This window comes from Globicephala melas, chromosome 5 (genome assembly GCF_963455315.2).
Source record: "Globicephala melas chromosome 5, mGloMel1.2, whole genome shotgun sequence".
In the NCBI taxonomy this organism is placed as follows: Eukaryota; Metazoa; Chordata; class Mammalia; order Artiodactyla; family Delphinidae; genus Globicephala; species Globicephala melas.
In genome coordinates, this window is record NC_083318.1 from 5,134,002 (window position 1) to 5,144,395 (window position 10,394).

The window sequence follows — 10,394 nt, forward strand, 5'->3', positions numbered from 1 at the left end:
TAACTACAGGACAGAGATGGAAAGCAGGAGATCACAGTACATTACAATAAACTAACCCACAGACCTTTTTTGAATTTCATCAGTTTTCCCACCAGTCTTTTTCTGGTCCAGGATCCAATCCAGGATTTCACATTAAAAGTGACATTTTGATCTTCTGCTGCCCGGTTCCTGCATCTGTGTCTTAACCAGTTGTATATTCAACTGAGAAAAAGCTGGGGGACGGGAGTTATTTATCAGTCAGCCTTGTCTCCCAGCACCTCCCAATGTGGAATCTTTCTAGAATTCTATGGTGTGAAGAAATGAGTTCTTGTCTTCTTCCCCATGTTCTCCACTGTGGTACTTCCTACCTTCTCCCTTTGACTCACTCAGTTGCCTCAAGTCCACATCTTTTCCAGCTTCCAGAACTTTGTTGCTAACTCTCTTCTGCTCTTGTCTGCCCTTGTATTTCCTGTGGTTTGCTTTTTCGGTGACTTACACTCTTGCCCTCAGTCTAAGGTCAGTTGCCAAGCCCCACCCGTGCTCTGAGAACTTGGGAGTTAATAAAGTCTTATTCCTTTAATATTGTTATTAGTGGTTGGGTTTTAGAAAGAAGCGGCGATAAATAATAGTTTTAATCTCCTTGTTTAATTAGAATCTGACCCTTGATATATAATCCCCAATTTGTACATAATTTTTGCTTTTCAATGGAAAACCTCATTTAAATACTTTTAATGACTCTTGTACTTAAATGAAGCCCTATAGTCACTTTTCAAGCAAAACCATGGCAAGATTAGGGAAAAATTGGGTAATTTTAAAACTAATTTTATGTATACCTATTGTTTGTAATCAAACACATGTAGGCCCCAATTAGAATGCTTTTTGTAGCTTACCTTGAATTTCTTAGCTTGGAATCAAAAGACCCATGCCCGGGGATGGGTCTTATCCTTTAGGCTTGGCTGGCATCATGGTGCCTGCAGCTACTCACTGCTCAGAGATCAACTGTAGGTCTCTCCTAGTCACCTCTTCCTTCAGTTTCTAAAAAGGAAGAATTGCTGGAAGGAACAAACACTATCTTATCTCTGGTTCCCAGTTCCCAACTTTTTCCTATCATTTTCTCACACTCAACTGAAAAGGAAGAGTGAGATTATGGCTATGTTATACTTTTCAATAAAGTATTTGGCTGTCCTTAATTACTTTTCCTTAAAAGTAATCAGGTTCTCTATGTTTACAGTATTTATAAGAAGAGTAAAACATTCTCTTCCTATCTCTTATATTAAAAATTTGCCTGATACAGCTATTCCTTGTCTTTATACTTTTGCTTTTTATTTTAATTTACTATTTATTTATTATTGAGGTATAGTTTATTTACAACATTATATAAGTTTCAGGTGTACAACATAGTGATTCACGATTTTTAAAGATTATATGCCATTTATAATTATTATAAAATATTGGCTCTCCCTGGGCTGTACAATATATCCTTGCAGCTTATTAATTTTATACATAGTGGTTTGTACCTCTTAATCCCATACACTTATCTTGACCCTCTCCTCTTCTTCCCTCTCCCCACTGGTAACTACTAGTTTGTTCTCTATATCTGTGAGTTTGCTTCTTTTTTGTTATATTCACTAGTTCATTGTATTTTTAGATTCCACATGTTAAGTGGTATCATACAGTATTTGTCTGTCTTTGTCTGACTTACTTCACCAGGCATAATACCCTCCAAGTTCATCTGTGTTGTTGCAAATGGCAAAATTTCAGTCTTTTTTATGGCTGAGTAGTATTCCATTGTGTATATATACTACATCTTCTTTATCCATTTGTCTGTTGCTGGACACTTAGGGTGCTTCCATATCTTGGCTATTGTAAATAATGCTGCTATGAACATTGGGGTGCATGTATTTTTATATTCATAAATAATGTGCTATATTATTTGTTGTATATTTAAAAGTTGCATCCATGACTTTCTCATAGGGTGGAAGATGAGGGATGAGAATGGGGGTGGAGAAGGGAATGTAGGGGACAGTTTCCTTGACTGTGATGCTTTAGTTCTTAAAAGATTAAGATCTGGAGCACGTATGACAAAATATTAATGTTAATTTTGAGGGGTGGAAATGGGTGTTTATGACATCATTGTTACTCTTTGGCATTTTAAAAATAATTTTTTCAAATTTATAACCATTTTTTTTTTAAGCTGGATGTAGCTTGATTTTACTGGGAATCACAGTGACTACCTGGTCTTCTGTCATCTGAGAATGGATCATCTTCCATAAGTGAAAGGATTGTATCCAACTGAAACTTAACTTTTAGGTGTAAATGTTATTTCCTAGGCTGCACCTACCTTGGTAAACCTTGGGACGGTAGAAACAATAATTACAAAGCAGTACTTCTATGTATCTGTTCTCACTTGGTCTGCAGAAATTTCAGCCCTCTCAAATTTGGTAAAATGGTCTAGAGATCTCTAGGAAATGTCTGTGTCATAAAAACTTCAAAGTCATCTCCTGTCCTGGCTAGCTACAATAATGACTCCAGGTATGGCAGATGTCTTACTCAGCTGTGTCACCAGTGTCCGCCCAAGGCACCAGAGCTGCCAGTGTTCTAGTTGCTTGGTGATTCTGGTAATGAGGGCACTGACCTCTGCGCCCTTGAAATCTAGGTCATTGAATTGATCACCACCCCTGGCGACAAGGTGTACAGAGCTCCTGCTACCAATACCTCGCCATCACCGGCTCTAGTGTGGCTGATGTTTCACAGTCTGAAGGTCCCATGGAGGCTTCAGAGAAGGAATTATTTTGGCTCTTCTTGGTGCAACCTGCAGTGGGTGTGGGCTGGAGGACAGTCTGAGCGACAGTCACCTGCTATGCTCTCATTCACTTCTCTCTTCCAAGCTTGGGCCATTGACTCTCTTATTAGAATGAGTTTTTTCCTGGGAAGAACCTTGATCATCATTAAAATAGACTCCTGGTGAGCCTGTCTCACTAGTCCCTGTGGAATGTCAGGATAGTAGAATAGATTCGAGGTGACACGCCTTAGACTCAAACTGGGACTCTGTTACAGGTTCTAAAGCGTGTATATTTTTAAAAACGTGGTTAGGGCTTCCCTGGTGGCGCAGTGGTTGAGAGTCTGCCTGCCGATGCAGGGGACACAGGTTCGTGCCCCGCTCCGGGAAGATCCCACATGCCGCGTAGCGGCTGGGCCCATGAGCCATGGCCGCTAAGCCTGTGCATCCGGAGCCTGTGCTCCGCAACGGGAGAGGCCACAACAGTGAGAGGCCCGTGTACCGCAAAAAAACCAAAAAAACAAATAAACAAAAAACGTGCTTAAAAAGGGACCTTACCTAATATGGAATATTTACCATCCTGACTTTAGAAATTATTTTTATTATTCTAATGCAGGCAGCAGCAAAAAAAATGTCCTGGGTCTCTGAGAGTCATCTGTAAAATCAAAGCATAATAATGACTTTAGAATATATGCAAAACAGGACGCAGATATAAATATTGCTTAGGTCCAGAAGCAGGAAGTACAATACAAAACTGGCTCTATTAGCATGTCCAGAAGCTATTGTGGGTTAAATTATTTAATATGTTATAAGAAAAAAACATGTCAATCAGAAAAGGAAGTAGATGATCAGTGATGGAAGTCCGCAAAGTCACGGAGGGAGATTTGCCATTACATCCCAGCTCCGCCCAAGAGAAGTTCTCCTGGCCAGTGGACTTCATCTGTCTGGGGACAGGGACAGCTTTTTTGAAGTGATACAGCTGACAAGTCCCCACATAGAGCAATCAATCCCATTAAATGTCAGAACTTAAATCCAAGTACTGTTTATCTGATTCCGTGGTCACTAAGTTAAGAGGGTACAACTCAAGGTCCCTTTGGCAGTTAAATTTCTTGTTTTAAAGACATAATTTGCATTTAGATTTATGTACTAGTCGTTTGCAGTCAAGGTTAATTTGAGTACATCCATTGAAGAACGATCTACTTACTTTCAGGTTGTGAAAAAAATCAACTAGTTGAGCTTGCAAAGTTGAGAAGAAGATTCTGGAGAACTACGAATTCACTGAAGTGCTAACATGAGGATTCTTGGTAGTAAACTCCCACCTTGGTAGCGCCCTACCATGGCAGATAGTCCGCAACAAAAGCAATGCAATTGCATTAGAATATTTAGAATACAGAAGAGAATCAGTCACAATTTCACCGATATTACAGTTTTGATGTTACTGTTAATTTTGAGTGTATTTACATGTAATCATTGTGTGTGTGTGTGTGTGTGTGTGTGTGTGTGTGTGTGTAAGTGTGTGTTGTATATATAATTTAGGTCCTGGAGTTTTTTTTTTATTAAAATGGTAAATTTTATTTTTTTTAATTCTTTTTTTAATTTACTTTTTTGGAACTTTATTGTATTTATTTTTTATACAGCACGTTCTTATTAGTCATCTATTTTATACATATTAGTGTATACATGTCAATCCCAATCTCCCAATTCATCACACCACCACCAGCACCACCCTGCCACTTTCCCCCCTTGGTGTCCATATGTTTGTTCTCTACATCTGTGTCTCTATTTCTGCCCTGCAAACCGGTTCATCTGTACCATTTTTCTAGGTTCCACATATATGTGTTAATGTACGATATTTGTTTTTCTCTTTCTGACTTACTTCACTCTGTATGACAGTCTCTGGATTCATCCATGTCTCTACAAATGACCCAATTTCGTTCCTTTTTATGGCTGAGTAATATTCTAAAAAATGGTAAATTTCATTTTATGTTAGTTTTTTTTTGAAGTATAGTTGATTTACAATGTTGTGCTAAATTCTGCTGTACAGCAAAGTGATTCAGTTATACATATATATACATTCTTTTTTAATATTCTTTTCCATTATGGCTTATCACAGGATACTGAATACATTTCTCTGTGCTATACAGTAGGACCTTGTTTATTATCCATCCTCTATATAATAGCTTACATCTGCTGACCCCACCTACCACTCCGTCTCTCTCTCCCCCAACCTACTCCCCCTTGACAACTACAAGTTTGTTCCATATGCCCATGAGTCTATTTCTGTTTCATAGGTAGGTTCATTTGTGTCATAGTTTAGATTCCACATATAAGTGATATTATATGGTATTTGTCTTTCTCTTTCTGACTTATATCACTTAGTATGATAATCTCTGCATGTTGCATGTTGCTGCAAATGGCATTATTTCATTCTTTTTAATGGCTGAGTAGTATTCCATTGTGTATATATATATATATATATATATATATACTACATCTTCTTTATCCATTCATCTGTCGATGGACATTTAGGTTGTTTCCATGTCTTGGCTATTGTGAATAGTGCTGCTATGAACCTAAGGGTGCATGTATCTTTTTGGATTAATTTTTGTCTGGATACATGCCCAGGAGTGGGATTGCTGGATAATATGGTAATTCTCTTTTTAGTTTTCTGAGGAACCTTCATACTGTTCTCTATAGTGGCTGTACCAATTTACATTCTCACCAGCAGTGTAGAAGGGTTCCCTTTTCTCCACACCCTCTCCAGCATTTGTTATTTGTAGAGTTTTGTTTTGTTTTTTTAAAGACACTATTTTTGAGAGCAGTTTTAGTTTCACAACAAGGTTAAGAGGAAGGTACAGAGAGTTCCCATATTCTCCTGCCCGCACACATGCTTAGCCTCCCCCATCACCCCCCACCAGAGTTGTACATTTGTGACAATTGATGAACCTATGTTGACTCATCACAATCACCAAAAGTCCATAGTTTACATTATGGTTCAATCTTTTTTTTTAAAACATCTTTATTGGAGTATAATTGCTTTACAATGGAGTGTTAGTTTCTGCTTTATAACAAAGTGAATCAGCTCTTAGTGTTGTACATTCTATGGGTTTGGACAAATGTATAATGACATGTTTCCACCATTAGAGTATAACGCAGAGGAGTTTCACCGCCCTAAAATCCTCTGTGCTCTATTTAACCTGTCCTACCCCTCCTCCATCCCTGACAATCACTGATTCTTTCACTGTCTCCACAGTTTTGCCTTTTTCAGATGTCATACAGATGGAATCATGCAGTAGGGAGTCTTTTCAGATTGACTTATTTCCCTTAGTCATATGCATTTAAGGTTCCTCCATGTCTTTTCATGGCTTGATAGCTCATTTCTGTTGTTTAAATTTTTATTGGAGTATAGTTGCTTTCCAATATTGTGTTAGTTTCTACTGTACAGCAAAGTGAATCAGCTGTTTATGTCAGAGAATGTTTTGCCTATGATCTCTTCTATAGGTCCTGACTTTTTAATTAAGCGTTTCTTTATGTGTTTCACAAATTTTTATTGAATTGCTGTTATTTTCTAGGTGTTGCTTAGGTGCCGGGTGGATAAAAGCTTTTGCCTTCAAGGAATGTACCTTCTTAAATGAGGGACAGAAAAGAAACAAGGGAAAGATCAAACAGGTGGCATGTCTGGTGGCAGTCGAGGACAGGAAGAGTAAGTAAAGCAATGGAAGGAGGGAGAGAGTGATGGATGTGCTCCAGGATGGGGTGAATCAGGGAAGACTTCTCAGAGGAGGTGACAGTGAATAAAGGTCTCACTCAACTCTCAAGAGGATGCAGTAGTAAATGAAAAGAGGGAAGATCTAGATTGAATAAGACTTGGGATTACTGATGTCTGTTACTAAAAGCCAATTTATTTCTTCAGACTTAGGAGTGGGTTAGATATATTATGGCTGTTAAATCTTTATTAACACTGGCATTTTATTGGACATATTTATTATCTCAAAAGGCAGGCGTGTATATTTGCATGCACGTTCATTGGAATAAAAGGGGAAGACTAATGTGTAAGTGTGAATGCTTCCATGTAAGAAAGATTCATCTGGCCCTCCTGAAAGATTCCAGGTCTTTCAAGAATCTTACACTCTCGCTGTATATTAAACACTAAAATAAAGGACCAACTTTAGTGCCGTGACATACTAGGTATAGTCATACTCCTCCAAAGACTTTCCTATCACTTATAAGATTTTCACTTTGTAGTCCCCAAATTCAAGTCTAGGTTCATGTCCTTGATGTTTTCACAGTCAGTCAACAAACAGCTGTATCAAATTTATTATGAGGTGATTTTTGACTCTGCTATTTCCTGCTAATCTCTCTTTTACCTAATCAACACTTGTCATGCTCATATTATGTTCCAGCTATTGACGAATTGAGGCCAGAGATGGAAGACAAAATCCCTATCCTGACAGAGGATCATTTCCTCTAGCAGGGGAAACGATCAACATGGCAGGACAGATGCTGTGGTGGATGGAGACAGTGCGAGGCGTGGAGAACAGGGACCTGGGAAGGTGGCCTGTGAGGCCCCTAAGGTCCTCATTTTAAAAGGAGACAGGATATAAAGGACGTGTTCCATAATTTAGTTAGCAATTTCCTTATTTGCTGTATATGATGTTTGCTTCTAATTTTTCATTGGTATAAAATAGAAACAATTTCACTTCTAGGTGTATAACCCAAAGAATTGAAAGCAGGGACTCAAACAGATATTTGTACACTAGCACTATTCACAGTAGCCAAAAGGTAGAAACAATAAAAATGCCCAATAACGAACAAATGGATTAACAAAATGCTATATATATATATATATATATATATATATATAATTCAGCCTTAAAAAAGGAATGAAATTCTGATGCATGCTACAATATGAATGAACCTTGAAATATTATGCTAAGTAAAATAAGCCAGACACTGAAAGACAAATATTACATCGTTCCACTTATGTGAAGTACCTAGATTAGTCAAATTTAGAGACAGCAAATAGAATAGTGCTTACCAGGAGTTGAGGAGAGGGGGGACTGGGGAGTTAGTGTTTAATGGGTACAGAGTTTATGTTGAGAATGATGAAAAAGTCCTGGTGATGGTTGCTCGACAATGCGAACGTACTTAATGCCACTGACTGTGCGCCTAAAATTGGTTAAAATGGTAAATTTTTATGCATGTATATTTGATCACAGCTTTTTTTAAAAAAAAAGATAAGCTGAGATGACATTCCAATGTATATAGGAAATGCATATATCCTAATATGTAATACAGATTTCCCGGAATTTGGATCATTTCCTTATTCTAGAACCCAGAAGAAATCTTACTGGATCAGAGTTTATGGCATTTAATAAATATCATCAAATTATTTTGGGAGAACAACTGCACAAGTTTACAGTTCTCCCAGGTACATATACAAGCACTGATCTCATTATTCATATGCCAATCCCTATCCCTGACTAAAGGAACGAAAATCGTTTTGAAAATTCACAGTACCAGTGAAGAACTAAGCCTTGGGCTTAGGGTCCACATTAAATTATAAGTAAAAATATGATGCCTTGTTTTAATATGCACTTCTTTATTAGTGAGGTTTATACTCTCTTGGTATCTTTTTTTTTTAATTTATTTTTATTTTTTTAACATCTTTATTGGAATATAATTGTTTTATAATGGTGTGTTAGTTTCTGCTTTATAACAAAGTGAATCAGCTATACATATACATATGTTCCCATATCTCTTCCCTCTTGCGTCTCCCTCCCTCCCACCCTCCCTATCCCACCCCTCTAGGTGGTCACAAAGCACCGAGCTGACCTCCCTGTGCTCTGCGGCTGCTTCCCACTGGCTATCTATTTTACGTTTGGTAGTGTATATATGTCCATGCCACTCTCTTTTTGTTTACTGGATATATTTCCTATTGTGTGGGTTCCCTGGTTTCTCAGAGTATTTAAAAATTCATTTCTCACTTTAAGACAGCGTAGCAAAACACATATACAACAACAGGGTGTTTTAAAAGTGAAGAATATTGGAGCAGAAGGAAACGAATGGTAGGAAAATAAAATGAAGACAAGGTAAGTTATTGAATATGAAGTTTGCCAAGGGATCTGGCTGGAGGAAGGCGACACATTTGCCAATGAGTTTTCTGGAAGCCAATGGAAAAGAAGAGAAACAAGATCCGTAGTTTCATGAGCTCCGCCAACATCTCCTTGGTTGACACCACATTCATTCCCGGTATAGACTCTGAACCACATTCTTCCCGTGGGTTCATATGCTAGACCGCATCAAAAATCACAGGAGCAATATTTTCCATCCCTTGTGATTCTGCAAAACATTTCCACTCCCACGCAAGAGGTGGAGTCTATTTTCCCCTCCCCTTCAACCTGGGCTGGCCTTGGAATGGCCGCCCTTGATTAACAGAACATGGCAGAGGTAAGGCTACGTGACTCCTGAAGCAAGGCCATCTGGGAAGGGCAACACAGCTCCCCCCCCCCCCCCCCCCGGGCTCTCTCTCCTGGGACAGATGCCTGGGAAGCCTAGAGTCCACCTGTGAAAAGTCTGGCCACCTTGAAGCTGACATACTGTAGAGACCATGTGTTGGAGATAAAGAGGCATATCCGATCAGATGGAGCTGAGCCGGGTGGAGAACAGCCATCCCTGCTGAGCACTGCCGGGGTTGCAGATTCATGAGCAAAAGTAAGTTTTGTTGGTTGCTTTAAGCCCCTGTGTTTTAGGGTGATTTGTTATGCAGCAGTAAGTAACTGCGACAGTTTATTTAAAGAGAATAGAGAAACTTCAGCAGCGCTCTTCCTCGGGCGCTGCCTAAGGAGGTGGCAGCCATGTCCTACTCGGCATCGTGGCCGCCCTGAGACCCCTCTTGGGGCCCAAGATGATCCAAAAAAAAAAGGACCAAGAAGTTCATCCGGCACCAGCCAGACCGATATGCCGACAGTAAGCAGAACTGGTGGAAACCCAGAGCCATTGACAGCAGGGCGCATAGGAGATTCAAGGGCCAGATCTTGATGCCCAACATCGGTTACCGGAGTAACAAGAAAACAAAACACAGGCTGCCCAGCGGCTTCCGCAGGTTCCTGGTCCACAAGGTCAAGAAGCCTGAAGTGCTGCCGATGTGCGACACATCTTACTGTGCTGAGATTGCTTGCAATGTCTCCTCCGAGAACTGCAGGGCCATGGTGGAAAGAGCAGTCCAGCAGGCCGTCGGAGTCACTGGTCCCAACGCCAGGCTGCGCGGCAAGAAAATGAATAGGCAGCCCGTGTGCACATTTTGTTTGTGTTAATAAAACCATAAAACTCAGCCGGAAAAACAAAACCAAAAAACCTTCAGCAACCATCTTTTACAGCATCAGTGTGCCAGACACACGTGGGGTCAAGAGCTGTTTTGTCAAGGACTCTGTCAACGCTGCAGTCGGAAGCCACAGCGCCTATCAGTGGGCTTTGCAAACAAAGCAGTTTGAATGCCTTCGAACTTTCCTGCACATTATCGGAAACACACGTGTCGCTTTTCTTAGCAGTATACTTACAATGAGCTCATAAATAATCTTGAGTACAGACAGGTATTGAGAGTTTCTTCTTAAAGACCATTTAACTTTCATAGAGA

The 10,394-nt window shown here is 39.6% G+C and overlaps 1 pseudogene; it reads left to right on the plus strand.

Annotated features, from left to right (window-relative positions):
- LOC115863749 (large ribosomal subunit protein eL32-like) overlaps window positions 1–10,074 on the plus strand; it is a 71,971-nt pseudogene extending 61,897 nt beyond the window's left edge.
- The last annotated feature ends 320 nt before the right edge of the window (window positions 10,075–10,394 follow it).